The sequence below is a fragment of the Halichoerus grypus genome, chromosome 8, assembly GCF_964656455.1.
Source record: "Halichoerus grypus chromosome 8, mHalGry1.hap1.1, whole genome shotgun sequence".
NCBI classification, from domain to species: domain Eukaryota; kingdom Metazoa; phylum Chordata; class Mammalia; order Carnivora; family Phocidae; genus Halichoerus; species Halichoerus grypus.
In genome coordinates this window covers 83946844-83967582 of record NC_135719.1, presented here as the reverse complement: position 1 = coordinate 83967582, position 20739 = coordinate 83946844, and the positions used below count along the sequence as shown (strand labels likewise).

The window sequence follows — 20739 nt, the reverse complement described above, 5'->3', positions numbered from 1 at the left end:
TTCATTCACCTGTTGAAGAACATCTTGGTTGCTTCTAAGCTTTGGCAATTATGAAGAAAGCTGCTATAAATATTTGTGTGTAGATTTTTGTGTGGACCTGAGTTTTTAACCCATTTGTGTAAATACCAAAGAGTGTGATTGCTAGCTCATGTGCTAAGAGTATGTTTAGTTTGAAAGAAACTGCCAAATGTTTTCCAAAATGACTGAACCACTTTTCATTCCACTAGCAATGAATAAGAGTTTCTGTTGCTCTACATCCTTGTTAGCATTTGCTGATATCTGTGTTTCGGATTTTAGCCATTCTAATAGGTGTGTAGTAGTATCTCATTGTTTTTTTAATTTGTAATTCCCTAATGACATACTGTTCTGAGCTGAATTATGTCCCCCAACCCAAATTCATATTTTGAAGTCCTGAACCCCAGTACCTTGAAAGGTGATCTTATTTGGAGATAGGGTCTTCACAGAATTAATAAAGTTAAAGTGAAGTTATTGCCGTGGGTCCTAATCCAGTATGTCTGGTGTCCTTATAAAAAGGGAAAATTTGGATGCAGAGATAAGCATACAGGAAGAATTCCATGGAAATATGAAGACTGCCATCTATAAAAGAGACCTGGAATCTGATCCTTCCCTCACAGCCCTTAGAAGGAACCAACCCTGCTAACACCTTGACTTCTAGCCTCCAAAATTATGAGACAATTAATTTCTATTGCTTAAGCCATCCGGTTTGTGGTACATTGTTATGGCAGCCCTAACAAGCTAATATACATCCGATGTTTAACATCTTTTCATATGCTTACGTGCCATATGTAAGATATCTTTGGTGAGATATCTGTTAAGATCTTTTGCCCATTTTTTTGTTGTTTACTCATTGGTGGATTTTAAGAGTTCTTTGTATATTTGTTTTTTTGTATATTTGGATGTGTGTTTTGCATACTTCCTTCCCACCTGTGGCTTGTTTTTTAATTCTCTTAACTGTTTTTTTTTGCAGAGAAGAAGTTTTTAATGTTAATGAATTCCAATTTAGTTTTTTTTCTTCTATGGATTATGGTTTTGGTGTTGTATCTAAAAAGTCATTGTCAATCCCAAAGTCACCAAGATTTTCTCCTATGTTATATTCTAGGAGTTTTATTGCTTTGTCTTGATTCACTTTGAGCTAATTTTTATGAAAGTTTTATTATCTACATCCAGAATCTTTTTTTTGCCTATGTGTGTCCAGTTGTGCCAGCATCCTTTGTTGAAAATGTTATCCTTTCTTCATTGAATTTTGTTTGCTCCTTTGTCAAAGATCAGTTGATTATATTTGTTTGCATTTATTTCTGTTCTCTTCCATTGATCCATTTGTTCTTTGACCACACGGTCCTGATTACTGTGGCTTTTTAGTAAGTCTTGAAGTTGGGTAGTATCAGTCTTCCAACTGTGTTTTTCCCCCTTAATATTGTGTTGACAGTCTGGCTAATATTTACTAACAGTGAATTAATGTGTGAGTTTGGATGACTTGAGTTTATATGATTTTCCTTACTTTGCAATTTAATTTATAACAATATTTATTCTTATATCCTGTTAAAAAATAAACTAGAAAAAAGGTACAAATATAGAACTTAGTTTTGTAATTTTGACTCACATTATTTTCTTTTCATTATGTTGTATCTCTGAGAAGGACTGACTGATAAAATATATGTTGAATATACATGGCATAATTTAGGATGATGAATGACTATGAAATAAATGGGAACTTTACATAAAGTGTTATAAAATAACATCAATGTAATAGGATCCTGAATTCTCTAAAAATGTGAAATTTAAACAGAGATGAGGTTATGTATAATTTAGTCATGTAAAATGCTGATACTCCTTAATTTATTTTAAAGGATATATCTGAGTTTTTAGGGAATTCCCATTATATATTAAATACTAAATGACTGGAAAGAACATGATTCAGTTTGAGGGAAAGTCCTAAGTTATTAAGCTATGAGTCAGAACAGAATATTCTCTAAAATTGTGTTTTAGACTACTCCACTGTGAATGTTGAAAGTATTCCTTTACAACAATAAACATTCTAATCTGTTTTTTTTTTCTTTCATTTTTTGCTTTTTCCTTCACTAGAGCCTTTTTGTTCTCCAAGCTTTTAAATTTAGGGTCTTATATAGGAGAGTTTACTTTTTAGCTTCTATACAACCTAGTATTTGTTAGTTTTTGTAATAAGATCTAAAATTATTTATAAATGTTCAAAGTATTTAACTTTTATATAAGGGGGAAATCTAAGGAAGTCCTTATAAAATGCCTATAGTTATGTCATTACCAGGTGTTCTTAAGAGTAAGAAGTAGGACTGATAATGCAGTCATTTAGCCTGATATTGGCAGATATTTTAGAGAACTAAAAAGTCAAAATCACTTACTAGCTCATTGGTGCTAAGCATTTCATAATACAATATGAATTGAGGTGGAGAATTAAGTGGGGATGGAAACATGGAACTGTTTGATTTTTCTCCAGTAGCACCTTTGTTTATGATTGGTCAAGTCACTTTGTTTCTTTACTCATCTCAAGAAAATGTCATAGCTTTTTGGATACTTTAGAAAATCAGTTTAATCTGACTTTAATCTGCTGAAGTCAGTTTCATCTGACTAGTTTGAATTTTAACCTCATAGCCCAGTTTAAAACTCAGATTTTCCCCCCTTCTACTCAGTGCCACTTAGGCTTTTCTGGGAGATTGGAGTATAGAAAGAGTTATATCTAGTCATTCAGTCTGTTCACTCCAGTGAGTGGAGAGTGATCTGCTTTTTCATTTAAATTCCTATTTATCCTCCTGGGTTCTGATACTAGAGGAGAGAGATGGAAAGGGGAGAACTTTTGTTTTTCTATTTTTCTATTTCTGCCCCTCTGCTGAACACTGACTAGACCGTATGCCTTCTATGGGGAAAAAGACAAAGCCTGGCTTTCTGATGCAGCACATGTGTAAAACTTGCTTTGGGGGTAAGATATCTTTGGAGCATCACACTATCCAGTTCTGGCTTGTCTTCTACTCTTTCTCAGTTTCTACATCTCCAGTGTACTCACAGCTTCTGGCTGCTGGGATCCCCATTGTCTGGAGGCTCAAGCCCAGCTACTTTCACAGTCATGACACTCTTTGCTGTTACAGATAGTGACTCTGGTTTGCTCTACCCTGCTTTCCAAATTTGAGGGTTTTTTCCCCCCCTCTCCTCAAATAAACCTGGGGAAGGGGAGTGGGCATGGGATGGTAAGCAAGTGTAAATGCAAGCAGAATCCAACTGAGAGATAACAGTCTTCCCTCTTGCCAGTCTTTTGGACCTCCTCTTACTAGATTTGGATTTTTTGACAACAACACAGTCCAACTACATTAAGACAGTGAAGCAAACTCTCAAGTTGGTTGACTCACTCAAAATGAGACAAGGGTAGGCAGTTCTGGGGTAAAAAGGAACTGAGGAAAGTAAACGTTTCAGTTATGGAGGAGTAGTTGGTTCTCACATGTTTGGTCTGAGTTCTGAATGTTAAGTATGTGATTGATGATTTTTTTGTACTTAGTCTTGAGTTCTAATTACCAATCCCACCTCATATTGTTATGTAAATTTTACCATAATCTTGCTAGTACAGTAGTACCAACAAGGAGAATATCTTCCATGACCCCTAGTGGATGCCTGAAACCACAGATAGTAACTGAACCCTATGTATACTGCTTTTTCCTATACATACACAGCTATGACAAAGTTTAATTTAGAAATTAGACACAGTAAGAGATTAATAACAATAACTAATAATAAAATTGCGCAATTAAAATGGTATACTATAATAAAAATTATGTGAATGTGGTCTGTCTCAAAATATTTTATTGTACTGAGCTCAACCCTCTTGTGATGTGAGATGGTAAAACACCTATGTGACGAGATAAGGTTAGTGATAGGCATCGTGATGTAGCGTTAGGCTACTGTTAACTTTCTGATATGTTGGAAGGAGGATCATATGCTTCTGGACAGCAGTTGACCAAGGGTACTTGAAACTGCAGAAAGTGAAACTGTGGATAAGGGGGCACTATGCATTTCCATTCTTGCTGGCTACCATCAGTTCCACTACAGCAGCTCCTATGATCCTTATAAAAGATTAAACAGGTTCTATCACTCCCCCAGTCAAAATACTACAGTCACTTTCTGTAAGAGCTTTTTTTTTTTTCTCCTAACAGTCCAAAGGCCTTATGTATGGCCTACAAGGTTCTATGTGATCTGACACAGGTTAAAATTTTGATCACTTGTTCCTGTCTCAGAACTTTGCTCTAATTGTTCTTTTCTGTGTAGTGTTCTTATCCCAGATAGTCTGTGGACTCATGTCATTTCATTCTTTGTTCACATAATGCTGCTTCCTTAGGTTATCTCTGACTACTCTGTTAAAATAGTTTGTCAGTCTGTTCCTATTACTTGTTTTTTTTTTTGTTTTTTTTTTGGTTTATACCTGAAGCATATCCATACATTTTATTATAATCTAATAGTTTATTTATCATCTGTCTCCTTCATTAGCAAGTAATCTTTGAAAGGGCAAGTTATTGGCTCCTTTGTTCAGTGCTTTACTTACTGTCTTAAATATAACCTGACTCCTAGTAGACAATTTTTTTGTTGAGTGAATAAAGGAATGAAGGAATGTTAGTTTCTATACTCAAACTTTAGAAATAGCTTGGACTTATCTCACAATTTTTACTCTTCCAGTGTTTTTACATAGTAGCACACTTTTGTTTTATATATATATTTTTTTTATTATTCCTAATTATATATTCCCATTGTTGTCATCCCAGTTGAACCATCCACACCTCAGTTCATCTTCCATGCTGCTGCTAGCGTGATTTTTGTAAAATGCTTCTGAAGATGCCACCCTTTGGAATAAAATATTCTAAAATTCTTTAGCCTAATTGGGCCTGTGCCTATTGTCCTTCTCCTCACTGATCTCTACATAATACTGTATATTCTACTCCTATTCTTTGTGTTGCCCTGAATGCTTTAATATGCTTCTCTCTTACTCCTATACCTTTATTTAAAGGCTTTTCCCTTTTTGTCTTACTGCTATATATTTTATTAGTGTGTGAATACATAAAATCTAACTCCTATGTGAGAAGACTCTAGAAAAGGTTTTTTCCATTTGAAATGATTGGGAACTAACTACTTAGTTGCATTGTATCCTGCTAATTTGTGAATACATAAGCAAACCTTTCAATTTCTTCACTGAGAATCTTTAATTCATGGTAAAAGTTCATTTGTCATTTTTGATGAGTATTTAAAAGTTGCCACAATCTTGAAGAGCACCATAAACACTATTTTGTAATGCTCTTTATAATATTGTGAATTTATTTTAAGGGTATGGATAACCTACAGATGTCATAACTCACAGATTCTTTTTAAAGGATGTACATGTATGAATGTATATTGAATCATTTACCCTCAGAAAGACACACTGAAAGGAATAAGGAAAATGATTTATGAAAGTGAGAGTATTACTTGTAGAACCTCTTCAGAAAATGTGATCCCTTGATAGGTTCGTCAAATTTAGTTGTTTTTTTTTTTTAATAATTTATTTGACAGAGCGAGAGAGAGAGCAAAGTTGGGGGAGCGGCAGGCAGAGGGAGAAGCAGGCTCCCCACTGAGCAAGGAACCCTATGCAGGGCTCCATCCCAGGACTCTGGGATCATGACCTGAGCTGAAGGCAGACACTTAACCGACTAAGCCACCAGGCGCCCCGTTTGTATATTGTGAGAATGAGAGAAGAGACTGATAAAGGAAATGAAATTATTTCATATAAACAATTGAAGCTAAATGTTTTCCTTATCTGAGCCTGTTCAAAGTAAGTACAAAGTCATAGAAGGGACCAGTGTGACTTTGTGGGAAATGTAGACTATAGGAATACAAAGCAGTGTTCCAAAACTTGTATTTAGCATTTTTGTATCTAAAATAATATAGAAATATATAACTTGTGATATTGGTCTCTTTTAGAAGATAGAGCTAAATAAAAGTAGAAGACACAGCTAAATAAAACTAATATGAAGTTACGTAGCAATAAACAAAGAGGGGACCCTATAAGGAAGTTTTAGTTGTTTGAGATAGCTTTTTTGAACAATTATTACTATTACTGATAATAATAGGTCAGGTTTTGTACCATGTATTTATGTGGATTATTTCATTTAGTTGTTGAAATATCCCTGTATCTGTTACTCATAGTACAAAAGAAGAAACAGCTGCTCAGAGTTAGACATTTAATTTAAATGATTACTGCTGCCTACTCAGTTGGGTGTCTTCATTTCACTTATCAGTAGTTCTTAAATTTTGGAGGGAAGTCACAGAACCTTTTGAGAACCTCACAAAAGTTTATGGCCCACTTGCCCTAGAAAAATGTGCTTGTGGACCCATATAAGACGTCTTTATTTTAGCATGCAGTTTTGCAGAATTCCTAGATTACCTAAATCCCGTACTTGGACTCCGGATTAGGAATCTCTGATCTATGTCTTCTTTTAATAAAGAGACTGACAGATGCTATACTTTTTTCTTCCTCTACTACTGCTTGTCACGTAAGGGAAGTAATATTTATTTACACTGTGCCTTATTCTAGAAAGAATTTAAGGAAGCTGAAAGGAAATTGTCAACTATCTCTAACTCTACTGAGTATATGCCAAAATAAATACATAAATTCTGTTATGGCAAGTGAGATTCAGAAGTTTGATGGATGGGATGCTTTTTAATCGTCAGATTTGTTGGGCTTTGCTTCAAAGCACCCTCAATCTGTTTCAGGAATCTAAATGTGAGTATTTTGAAGTAATGTAAACTGTTACTTCTTTAGAATAGTATAAACATAATAGCTGAGCCTCAAGATAAAAAAAAAATTAGAAAGATAGTGCCTTCCAGCCTTGTGATTGATTCAGTGATATTTCTCAGAGAATAATTTTTTAATTTGATCTTCTAATTCCATCAAATATAAATTATGTACAAAGGGTGTGGTTGTAGTAAAAGTAAGATGGTAATATTTTTCTGTATTAATGAATTCAAGTTATTGTCTACTTAGTTAACTCATTGATATACGGGTTAAGGATGAAGACTGTGTTTAGATTATAACTCTGTGTGACTCTGGAGAAGAAAAGGTGTCATTTTGTATGAGTTCGCTTTTAAGGCTCCAGTATATGAAAAATAAATTTAACCATTGCTAGTTGTTGGAAGACTAGTTATTTCATAAAATTTTTTTATATAAAGTAATTTAGAATTTCAGAATGGGTTTCCTTACATTTTTAAGATATTTCATGTCACTTATGCTTCAGTTCTGATACCTCACCTATTTTGTTTTTTCCCCCTTGAATCGTCATCTAAAAAAAAACATTAAATTAGCTGACCATAGTGAAGAATCTTATTGTATATATTTGCTTGGTTTTATTAGGTAAATTACTGTAGAAATAATGTTATAAATCAGTAGACAATGTTTGGGGTTAATTTTTCAACGTATGTGTTTTAACATTGACTTATAGTTATATTGTGAATTGAAAACTGTATTTCTACTTTTTTCTTCAATCATTCTTAGCATCGAATTTTTAAATGAACGGTAGCCCATCTGTGTAGGGCTCTTGTGACTGAATGATGTATTCTGTTTTGCTGTGGCACAGTTTTTGGACAGCCACTTTTGTTGTTAAATATTTTCATTTTCTATAGTACTTTTCATCCCTGTATATATGTACAGGAGTCACTTCACCCACCACCGAATTGCAGCCACTTCTGAGGTGGAACGCAGCAACTGTTTAACAGCGCCCTTTCCCCTAGGTGCTGACAGCTGCAGAAGAAATTGTACATGGTCCTGTACAGAAGGTATTTCTCCACTGTGCCATCTGCAGAGTGAAACTGACTAGGAGTACTACATAGACTGTAAGTTTCTTGTGTATCCGTCCTAGACTGGAAAACCCAATAAGAGAATAACAAATAACTGGGAAGCATCATTTAAAAATGTATTGAGGTCAGTTAAACTTAGTGCTGCTCTCCCTGGCTCTAAATTTTATTTTAAGGTCATCTAATTTGTGATTGGTACTGAATTGAATAACAAATGGATGCACTCCTTGGCAATATTTTATTTTAAAAGCATATGAAACTAAAGTGCTTTTATAAATACTTCACTTTTAATGAAGCTTAAAATAATCAGTTTATTTTTAAATACTTTCAAATAACCAAACCAGTATTATCTAAGATTTTAGAGCTGTGTTCTTAAAGTAGCAAATCAACTTAAAATTCAATAGGAACATCCTAATTAGCTTTGCTTACAGTGTTTTATGTCTTAGCCTTAATACTTTCATTCTTGGGTGAAAGCTTTGCAACAAAACCAATTTATAATGAACCTAGTTTTGATTCTTTGTTTTAGAAGCACTAAAGAAAAGAATTTTTTTAAACATATTGAAACAAAACTTGGGAGAGAAGAAACAGTAAATATTTGAACTTTCACTTAATATATTTTAGTCTTCTCTCCCATTTCATTTTTTAATGATTTTCTTTTTCCCTTTGTAAAAGCATTTTATAGAGTGCTATCTTTAGTAACAGTTTGGCATGTTTATGCCTTATAGAATAGGAAAATAACATTAGAAACTGCTGTTGTCTATTGTTAAACAATATTATATGGATTGTTATATTTCATTGTTTTGCTTTTCTAGTCAATAGTATGACTCACTATCCTTTTGTGTGTGTGTGTGTGTGTGCATCTGTAGACATTTCTATGGCAAGAAATTAGGATCTCCTAGTCTTCACAGTCTTAATTATATGAAATACAGTGTCATTTGTTTTAGGTAACTTTAAATTATATCATAATTTAAATGATATTTGTGTATATCTCTATGCCTATAGATTCTCAGTGAAAGCAGATAAAAGCCTCTCTGGGCCACAGTTTACTTGTAAAATGAGGTGGGTGGAAGAAATTATTTCTACAGACCCTTTCTTTATGTGTTTTCTGTTTAACTCAGGGGCAGAATTCTGTGTATTCAGAATTGTACCTTACATTATGTAACCAAGATATTTTGGTGCAAGTAACTTTGTTCTAGTTAGAATATTACTTGTGTTAATTAAATGCCAAGTGATGGTATTTTAGAGTCAAAAGAAGAGGTCTGATTTCCTACCAAGATTTTTAACTATCTCTAATTTTATAGTGGAGTTACCCTACTGTTTTGAAATAAATTTTTTTGAGAATAAATAAAATTCTCAATATCTTATTCATCTGATAAATTTTTAAAAAACTAGGCTTTATTTACATTCAAAGTGGAATGCAGTTAAATACTACCAAAATCTAACTTTTTAATGAGATTGTCCTCCTTACTTAGACTCGATACTCCATTCAGCAGTTAAAGCACTAAAGAAGTAAACTTTGATATTTTAAAGAATATAGTTTAGACATAATCTACTTATGTATATCTAGCAAGAAGGTATTTTATCAGTATATGTAATATTTGATTTGCTATAATTGGTTCTTTTGCATTTTCTACAAACAGTGTAATTGTAAGTATTGCTTAATCCATTTATCTTATTAACTGAAGTTATTATATTTGACAGAATAGACCATATGCTTTATATACTGTTTTGATGAAAAAGTGCAAAACATACCTGTTGTGCATATCTGAGTATATATTTTTCAGTTATACAGAATTGTTATATATTAGACCTTTTGTGGGTGATGTAAGTTTAACAACTTATAGATTCAATTTTTAACCATATGAATCTTATATTTAATATACTTCCAACGTATGTTATTTGGAAAAAGGAATTAGATGGAAACTTCATTTTTATTGAATATACTTGTGTATTATATGAATTTAATGAACATGTACTACTTGTATAATCAAAAATAAAGGAAAATGTTGGTATGTCATTTAAACTGTATATTTGGAGCATTTCTTTAGTTTGTTTAGAAATTATCTTCATTGCATAAAGTATCTTATAGATACTTAATATCTCTATTTGGTTGTGTTCTCAGGGAGGGCTCTCCATCTTATTCTGGAGGACCAGAATTGTGGTTGGGCTTATTATATAATTTATATTCATTTAATAATTTTGGAATTCAGAAATACTAGATCAAGAGTAATTAAATCTGAAATCTGTATTTTTCATCTTCCCCTAGTATAATCTTCTGTCTGAAATAGGAAAAATGAAACAAATACGTAGATAAAATTAATTTTTAATACTTAATAATGTGTACTTAGACCTCTAGCAGTAATGTTCTGGCAACATCTAGCTTTCAGTTGGAGGCTTTAAAAAGAAATGTAGCACCAACTGAAGAAATAGTGAAATTGATGAGAAAATAAAATATAAGGAAATGTATTTTAGGGGTAGATTTTACTTAATTTAAATTATTTTAAAGAACATACATTTTCATATAGACTTTCAATCCATATTTTAAAATTTTCAATTACTCTTCTTAGTTTTATAAAATACACACTCTTATCTTTTCAATTTGGGGCATATTTCTATATTCATCCCAAACAGATTTCTTAAAAACTATTTGTCTTGTCAAATTTGTCTGAACAGATTCTTGTCATGTGATAGGGAAATGAAACACTTTCAAATGTTTTATTGTGAATAATGGGGAGATGATTTTACAATTTAACATTAGGTGGACAATTCTTTTTATACTAAATGGTTAATATTCGAGTTACTTTATTTAATAAACTTTAGTATTCAGATGTTATTTTCTATCATCCAAAACATAATTTATATCCATAGAACAATATTTGCAGTTTGAATTTATATATTTTAAAAATAAATGTGAAGTTTTTTTTCAAATAACCTCAGGCCAGTTATATGAAGATAAGATATTCATGTAATTACCTCAATGTTTGTTATTCTTGTTTTATATATGAACTAATTCCTGCCATTTTTTAATGAATTCTGCAGATATTTCCTATATAAAGTTAGTTTAAAATTTTAAAAGTGTAAGTGTGTATAAAGGACTACTTATGCCACAAATCTCTTTATCTTTAATACTAAGTTAACAAACATTTATTACTTAAAATTTGCCTTTAACTCTGAAATTTCTATGTGTGTAGGTGAAGTGAGTGTGTGTGTGTGTGTGTGTGTGTAATGTTCCTAACATATTTTCTGAAGCACGGCCTGGAATCCTGACTGCCACTTTGTAGCTATTTAATAAGGTATAAATTGCTTAACAGCTGTAAGGGTTTTTTTTAATCTGTTAATAAGAAATCATTACACCTACCTCACAGGGTTGTTGTGAGGAAAACCAATAAAACATATGTGAAAGAGTGCTTTGCATATGCCAGATATGCAGGATATAAAAAATGAGTGTTACTACAACTTCAGTGGACCTCATTTTTATCTTATGATAAAAATCTAAATTCTGCACATGTGATCTGGCTCCCCACTTATGTCCTCAACCTCATTTCTTTCCTTGCAAACTGCATGTACTGATTAAGTGATACTCAACGCTTTGCCATTCCCAGAATATATCACGCTTTCTTTGGGCCTTTGCCTGCCTGCATCAGTCTTTCCAACCACTCACACACCCCTTTATCCATAGGCCACTATCATCTGTATAATTCAACCTCATCCTTCAGGTCTCACTTTTTAGATTTCTCCTTAACTAAAATGTTTCTTACTCCTCCTTCATCCCTTATACTTCTGTTAGATGACCCTTCTATATGGTCCTATAGGCTTTGCTTATTCCTGTTCTAGCAGATATCTCATGTATTGTAACTGCCTTTGTGCCTGTCTGTTTCCTTTGTAAACTTGTTGAGAGTGGAGTCTGCCTTCAACTTCTTTTACCCAGTACTTAACAGAGTTTCTGCAACTCAGGAGGAAACAGAGTGAACATTTTACAAATAGATGTTAAGTTCCCCCTAAACAAATTTACAACATACGATTTGTACTCCTTAAAAAATATCTTTAATTCTTCTATATTTATAGAAAAGATTTTAAACTCCACAATAATCATATCAAAATTATGGCCTTTTGGGGCACGTGGGTGGCTTAGTCAGTTAAGGATCAGACTCCCGATTTCGGCTCAGGTCATGATCCCAGGGCAGTGAGATGGAGCCCCACATGGGGCTCAGCACTCAGTGGGGAGTCCCCTTGAGATTCTCTCTCTCCCTCCGTCCCTCCCCCCACTCTCTCTCTAAAATAAGTAAATCTTTTTAAAAAAAATTATGGCCTTTTATAATCGACTACTTTACTCACCATTTATCACTCCTAATGCATTTATTAGGAGGTGAACTCACTAGGGTACAAGTGGAAAGTTACTTTATTCTTCCCTGTCTCTGTACCTGAAATCCCACCCTGAATATTTCCTTTTCTGCCCCTTGATACATGCTGCTCAAGTGTTTTTTTCTCTTCTCTGCTCTTGCTCTTCTTCCTCTTCCTCTTCTCTCTCTCTTGTTCTTTGCATTCTCTCTTTAATTCTTTCTTTGCTCACTCCCTGGCATTTCAAAACACACTTACTTTTCAGGTAAATTTTAAAAAAAAGGCTAAGAAATTAAAATTCCAAACTCTCACCCAATGTGAAATTTTTTTCTTATGTCAACTTTGTTCAAAGAAGGCTTAAAAGCCTGAGTGGGGGCATGTCAAGTAGTAGACATTTGTATTAATTTCTTTTTACCTTAGTTTTTCTCCTATTCCTTGTACTACTCCTGGGTCTTCCAAAGTCTGAGGTTAGAAATAGAGAACTAATTGGTAGTAAGGGTATGTTGGAAATCTAACTTTCTTTTGCTTTTCTGAGTTTATCAAAGACTCCCCAGTTGTAATTCCTGGATGCAGTTGATACTTCCTTTGCTTGTCTTCTTTTGACACTGTCCTTAGTTTCTGACTTTCTAGACTGCTTTGAACCTCTTTCTTCTGGAATTACCTTGTTTCCTTTGCAGTCTTTGTAGAATTCCTTTAAAAATGGTTCAATGCTAGTTCCTTTCCCAGGAGTCCTTACCTGTCCCATTGGAAAATATAATTCTTTACTTCATAAAATCAGAAGTGTTGGCCATTTCTAAGGTAATAGTCCCAGACTAAAGGCATCTTAACCTCTTGCCTTTAGTTTATTTTTAGGCCAAAGTCCAGTTCCTGTGTCATTCCTTAAATGTCCTATATTCTAAAGGACATAGGGCAAACTCTGAGTGAATCGCTCCTTATTTCTTCCTCAAACAATATAAGCTCCTATCCTCCAATATATACTTATATTTTTTTTTATGTGAATGATGGACCAAACAATGCCTGAGCAATTTTTGGCCACATTTTTCCAAATGTTGCATAGATGATCTGTTACCTCAGTTCTAGTACTTGGAACGTGTTGTTCTCAGCTTTGGGTCCTAACTGAAACAGAGAAAACAAGAAAATTCCCATTTCAGTATCCTGTTAACACCACCTAAACTGAGGCCATAATGGCAGCTTGCATTTCTATAAATTTCTATGAATGTTCATCCATTTCTATATTTCCATGCCTGTGTTAGGCTATTCTGTAAGTTTGGAATGTCCTTTATACTTTTTCCTCATGGTGGAATCCTTCCCAGTCTTTGATGCCCAATTTAGGTGAAGTCTTTATTGCTCTTTGCAGTTAGAATAAATACCTCTCTACTGTGTTCTCACAAATACTTTGTGTAAATTGTTATTGTATTACCTATACATTTGTCAGTCTTACTAGATTGTGAGCATTTTTGAGACAGCCACTGACTTATGGTGACCCCTTACCACCTAGTCTCTATTATGTGCTCCATGCATTATTTGCTAAATGAATAAATCTCTTCCAAACACTGAGATTGAAGTTTGTAAAATTATTGTTGAATAATTAATACTTACATTCTTAATTATTCCTGTCCATATTTCAAAAAATATTTGAGGGGGGCAAGAATTATATTTTATGCCTCTGATTTTTTTTTTCATCCCGGTGGCACTGCTCTTTACCTATTCTTAGACATGTTCATTTTAGGTTTTGGTTCTGTTTTTGGCTCAATTTTCTCTGTTTCTCCCTGCATTCTTTATTTTTCTTCCTTGTTTTATTACAGTTGATGGATATAACTATGGTAAGTAAGGATAACCAGGTATTCCAAGCAGGTTCAGGTTGAAAAAAAAAAAAAGTAAATATGGCAGATTTCAGGATTAGTTGAATTTCAAGAAGTATGGATGCCAAGAATTGTAATCTGTGTGATTATTTGTCTGAAGTCATATTGCTTTTACCAGTAGATTTTTGTGCATGTTTTCATAAGAAGGAACAAACTATAAAAGATGGCCAAGTGATTGATTCTCAGTTTTAGGTATCAAGAAACACTTTATTCCTGTTAGTTACCCCACTCCCTAACCACTGTAGTTATTCAGATACTCTATTTACCTTACAAAATTAGTAAAATTAATTATTATTGTATTTTTCACTTAGTTTAAGGTGAATATTGCTATACGACAGAAGTTTGATACTGGAAGAACAAAGTTCTATTTTTCTAAGTTTTTGTGAGCATACTTGGGAAAACTTAAAATCCAGGAGAATTTTCAGGAAGCATCTGGTATGGGCCAGTTATCAAATAGGAAAATTAATGTTAAAAAATACAGTTTTTCAAAATATACCATCTTAAATGTAATTCGCTTTTAAATATTTGCTATTCTATTTTCTTTTCCTGTTAAGTGGCTCTTTCTATTTTTCAATTGTGGTTTTGTATAGGACTTTTTATTTTTTGTACCCTCTTTTAGTGGGTCAAGTAAAATGTTAAAAAAAAAATATATTATAGGGGCGTCTGGGTGGCTCAGTCATTAAGCGTCTGCCTTCAGCTCAGGCCATGATCCCAGGGTCCTGGGATCGAGCCCCACATCGGGCTCCCTGCTCCGTGGGAAGCCTGCTTCTCCCCCTCCCCCTGCTTGTGTTCCCTCTCTCACTGTGTCTCTCTGTCAAATAAATAAATAAAATCTTTAAGAATAAATAAATAAATATTATAAACAGTAAAATTCTTCAAAACCTAGTTCTTCATTTTATACTTTTAAACCTAGGTAGTGTTCCTATGCAAAATACCTTATATTACAGATATAGATGCACATAATAAGGAAATTGGCCAGGGACACCTGGGTGGCTCAGTTGGTTAAATGGCTGACTTGTGATTTTGGCTCAGGGTCCTGGGATTCAGCCCGGTGTGGGCATCAGGCTCTTTGCTCAGCAGGGAGTCTGCTTGAGATTCTCTCTCTGCCCCTCTCTCTCGCTTTCTCTCTGGAATAAATACATAAATCTTTAAGCAATGGAAATTGGTCATTAATTGATATTTCTTTTTTATGCTTCTCTCTGAAATTCTAGCTCCACGTTTTTCCCCTGTGCTGCAGGTTATGACAGATTCAGCATGTCTGAAAACAAAATAAATCTTTAATTCTCAATTCTCATTCTGCCTCCCAATTCAATCATTCTTGCTTAGGACTTCACCATATACCTTTTCACCCAGGGTCAAAATAATACCACGCTCTCCTCTCCTTTGATTTGAATGTCATCCTACTTATTTCTAGATCTTAATTATTTTGCTTTTAATATGTATCTGGAATCAGTATACTTCATTCTATATCCATTGATAAACTCTAGTTCATTATCACTTGCCAAGATTCGTGTACTAGATTTGTCTTTCTGTTTATATTAAATTTTTCTTGAAGATGGGAACCACATTTTATTCACCTTTGTGCTTTCCATGGAGTATAGTCTCAGTAAATCCTTTCTAGGTTCAGTCAACTAATTGTGAAGTAGTTGATTCCTTGTATTTAAGCCTTAAAATTTTTGAATGGATTGCTAAAACACAGAGCAATGCCACAGTTAAAATTAATCACACATTAGTCCAACTTGATGATACTCCTATTAGTGTTAACACTACCGGGAAAAGTGCTTTAAGTGAATTCTGAATAATCTATTAAGAACACTTGGCTTGGTCCTAATTATGTGGAAAACAGATTTTCCTGGCACTATGCTAGTATATATAATAGTTTGTAGGCTCTTGCTATAACTATACAAAGTTCAGTCTTTTTTCTCTCTGATCCCATTTAAAAGATATGGTAATATGCCATCTTGAGAATGTAATTTTAACCAAAGTCTTGGTTACTTCGCTTTTTACATTAGTCCCTTTGTAGCTCTTTTAGAGGTATATAATGCAAATGGGAAGTAAGCTTCTTTTGCAATCTTGCAAAAGTCTTCAACCTAACTACTAGTCCCACAGGTGGATCTGATTTATCCTAGTGAGAGGCTACAGTGGCCTCCTAAGAGGAATAACTCTGTTACAGGCTATTTTAGTGTTTCCTGTGCTAGAGAACTTATTTTTCCCTTTTGCCTCTGCTCATTGTAGTCTTTGAAGATAATCACTGGTTTCTGGAAATTTACACTATGAAGGTGCTGTCATTTCGGATTTTACTGAATTTGAATATATGCTTATTCTGATTTTTTAGAGTTTTGTAAAATTATTGGAGTGAATGTTAGTCTTATACAGAAATAAGATGACCTTTTAAATGTGTTCTCAAAAATACTATTTTCAGTTTATAATTTTGATTATTTTGATCAATATGTTCCTGTTTTTTTCCTCATTCCTCTCCTATTTCTTTTAGTATGTGTGTGTGTATATATATATATATATATACCTTTATCCAGATCTATCATCTATCGTTACACATACACGTGTGTACATAAGAACTTTAAATTTTATAAATTCACCTTTTTATATTCTCATATCTCAATTATTCCTTTGAAATGATAAATTTTCAAATCAGTTTAATTTTATTTTTGCTATGTAAAAATAAAATTTGAAGCCTACATAGATTTTTTATCTATTTTCTAGATTTATATGTATATTAATTATAGCATATGTTGCTTTTATACCCTATATATTATATGGTATTCATGGTGTGCATGTCACTTAGTAAGTTAAATATAATTAACATTCTGTTATTTGTATAATATTCGGTTATTTTTACTGTTCATTCAGTAAGTGTTTTTTTAGTGATACTGTGTGCTAGGCACTGTTCTACATGTGGGAATGCAGAAAGTCTTTGCTCTTATGGAGCTTTTATTCTTGTTGCTGAAGAGGCAGAGAAACACTGAATAAATACATAATTTTAGATAAGCATAAGTACTGGGAAAGAAATAAATGCATATGACAAAAAATGTTGAGGTGGAGTATACTTTAGCTAGGATAGTGAGAGGAAACATCAAAGATGGGAATTTGAGTTGAACTCTAAATGATTAGGAGGAAGAAAATCACATTCCAAGCATCAGGAATAGCAAGGACAAAGGTCTTTGGATCTGAGTGAGTTTGGCATGTTGAAAGAACAGAAAGAAATGCTGTGTGTGTTGAACATTGTTGAGCGGGGAGGTGGGTGAGATTGTGGCAGGAGGTGAGGTCTTTGAAATAATTCAGGGACCAGATCAAGTGGGCCAAGGTAGGAAGTTGGAATTGTATTATAGTTACAACGTGAAGACATTGGATACTGGAGTTTTACTATGATTAGCACCGAGGACATCACTCTTCTTGTTGTGTGGAAGATAAACAGGGAAAAAGAGTTAGGGTCTAGGAGAAGTAATTATTAGGAAGTTTATTGCAGTAGTCCCAGAAATTATGGTGTCTAGGATTAGGGCTTTTGGCAGTAGAAATAATGACAGGTACGGTGTTTTAGAGGAGACAGAATTTGTGAATGGATTAGAAATGTTGTAATCAACAATATCAGACATAATTGAACATGAAATATTTTTTGAAGATATAATTTAATGGACTTAGACTTTTCCATGGTAAATATGTACCATAATTTGCTTAAATTACACTCTATTTTTGACTATTTTCCTTACTTTTTGCTAGCATAAATAACATTAATGTTTCATCATTTTTTCACCTCACTGTCATTGTATATAAATAATGATTTGTGATGGCGTGTCAATTTGAAAGGTAGAAAATTATATCTTTCTTACTAGCTAGATTGAAATTTTATGTGTATATTAACAGGTTGTGTTTTTCCAATTGTGAATTGTTTCTAGCCTTGTTTATTTTGAGGTGTTATTTTCCTTATTGATTTGAAAGGTCACATTAACTATAGAGGTCTAAACATCCCAACTTTATTTGGCCTTGAGAGTTTTAAATTTATCTTATGTTAGTCTCACCCATGTCCCTTATGCTCTAGACACTTCAGCTATTTCTCAAACAAGCTAACCTCTTTCTTGCCTCATGGAATTTGTACTTGTGATTCTCCATTTTTTGAATCCCTCTTCAGCCAGTCTTCACATGGTTGTGTCTTGTCATTCATGTTTCAGCTCAAATGTTACATCCTTAGAGGAGCTGTTCCTGACATAACATACCTTCTCACACCTTTCACATTCTGCCACATTACTGCCTCTGTTGGGCTTGTTTCCCCCCCGCCCGCCAGGCTTTTTAGTCTTCATAGCACTTACCACTTAACTTAGTCTGAAGTTATTCCTTACTTACTTATTACCTGTTCTTTCCAATGAGAATGAAAGATTCATGAGGGCAAGTGTCTACTCTTAATTGTTTACTGCTGTGCCCTCTGAGGCTAGAATATTGTTGGGCATTAGTACGTAATTAATATATATTGTCATGTGGATGATATAAGTATATTAGGTGTTTGTCCTATATGCTTGTGATTTCCCCCTTTTGTCAATTGCCTTCATTCTTGTTCATGGCGCTTTTTATATAAAGAATTTTCTATTTTCACAGAGTCAAATCAATGAAGTTTTTTTTTTTTTTTTTTTGTATATGACGTTTTCATTACTTTTAGAAGGAAAAGAAAAACTTTCCAATCTGGAGATATTCCATTTTCCTGTATTCTAATTAAAATGTTTCTGAATATAAAGTTATCATTTATTTTCATGAATTAAGGAAAATAAGATAAAAATAGGTCTTATAAATGTGTTTCTGTGCTTTCTTCTAATCTTATTGCACATCTAATTATAAAATAAAGATCATACTATATATAGAGCTTTTCATCTTTTTTCACTTAATATTGTACCCTATGCATTATTTAGATGATACATATTCTTCATTGTTCACAAGTGTAATTTTTTTAAGGTCTGTAGAATAGTCCATCTTAGGCATTTGTTATAATATATTTAATCAGTCTCTTATACTTGTTTCAATCTTTTTTGATATAAATAACAATACATAGTCTTGTATTTAAGTTTTTGTGTCATTTATGATTATTCTCTTATAAATTATTAAACATAGAATAGTGGATTTACTGGGTCATAGGAGTACATGCAGTATTTTAAGACATTTAAAGATTCAGGGGGCGCCTGGGTGGTTCAGTCGGTTAAACATCTGCCTTTGGCTCAGGTCATGATCTCAGGGTCTTGGGATTCAGCCCCCCCCCCCCCCCGCCAATCAGGCTTTCTGCTCAATGGGGAGTCTGCTTCTTCCTCTCCCTCTGCCCCTATCCCCCGTAAATAAATAAAATCTTTTTAAAAAATTAGAAAAAAAACTAAAGATTCAGTGCCAAATTTTACTTAAGAAAATTTAAATAAGTTTACACTCCTAGTAGTAGTGTATGGGTGTGTCTTTCTCATCCCAGTTTTCCGGTTCCCAGTAATTATGTGCATTTAAAATCTTGGCCCATTCCTCCCCATCTGTGCCCCCCAAAAAAGTTATGTAAAATAATTATGCTGTTTTTCACATACAAAATTAAGTATTTTTTTATGGTCAAATCTATCATATTTTCCCTTTTCATGTCTGTACTTAAAGTAACTTTCTTCATTCTGAGGTAATATATATGATTACTTATGGTTTGATCTAATTTTTTACTTTGTGATTCTCTAATTTATATAGAATTTATTTTAAGATATTTGAGAGGAAAAGTTCTCACTGTATTTTCTCTAAATAGTAATCCAGCTATGCCAGCCATATAAATTATAAGTAATCACATATACTGTTTTCATGCTAAATTATTATGTATTGCTGGGATTTGGGGGAAAGGGTTATTTATTCTTGTCCATTGTTATATTAATTCTTATGTTACTCATCAATGCTTTGTAGTATCTTTTTATTTTGAGTTATCTACTAGGGTAATAATTTCCTGATTCTATTCTTTATTTTAACAACTATTCTAGTATATTATTCCATTTCTTTTTACTTATGAATTTAAAATCATTTTGCCAAATATCCTTTCCAAATAAGGTATTCCTGTTTTCTGTGTTAGTGAAATTGTGTTAAAACTATTAACTGGTTAAAAACAAAATGAACAAACAAAGAAAAAACTATTAACTTATTTGCACAAGATAGTTGTATAATATCTGGGATTTCACATATGAACTGATATTATTTTTTCTTTTCTGTCTCAGGAAAGCTTTTTCTATGTAGATGTCCAACACATTTCATTTAAGATCATTCTTAGTTATTTAATTTAAAGTCATTCCTATTTGCTGTTTTCTTTTTCTTTCTTTCTCTTTCTTTCTTTCTTTCTTTCAACTGTTATTGTAGTTAGTGTATTAGTTTTCTGTGGTCATGTGACAATTACCACAAATTTTGTTTCTTAAACCAACACAGATTTGTTCTCTTACAGTTTTAGATGCCAAAAGTCCAAAATCAGTTTTACTGGGCTAAAGTTAAAGTGTTGACAGGGCTGGTTCCTTTTGGAGGCTGTAGGGGAGAATCCCGTTCTTTGCTTGTTCTAGCTTCTGGAGGCTGCCTGTTTTCCTTGGCTTGTGACCCCTTCCTTGAATCACTATAAAGTCTTGGCTTCTGTCATCACATCTACTTCCTCCTTTGACCTTCTTGTCCACCCCCCCATATAAGGATCCTTTTG

General features: G+C 33.3%; 1 protein-coding gene across 5 annotated transcripts in view; it reads left to right on the top strand.

Moving 5' to 3' along the window:
* The window catches only part of NOVA1 (NOVA alternative splicing regulator 1), a 149271-nt gene that overhangs the window by 40506 nt on the left and 88026 nt on the right, over positions 1-20739 (top strand). The window contains exon 1 of one of the 5 annotated variants that reach the window (XM_078053522.1): positions 7792-7893. The exons of the other annotated variants lie outside the window; for them this stretch is intronic. The gene's annotated coding sequence lies outside the window, so the exon portion shown is untranslated. Of the gene's footprint in view, positions 1-7791; positions 7894-20739 lie in introns of those variants that run through there. 5 annotated transcript variants of the gene reach the window in all.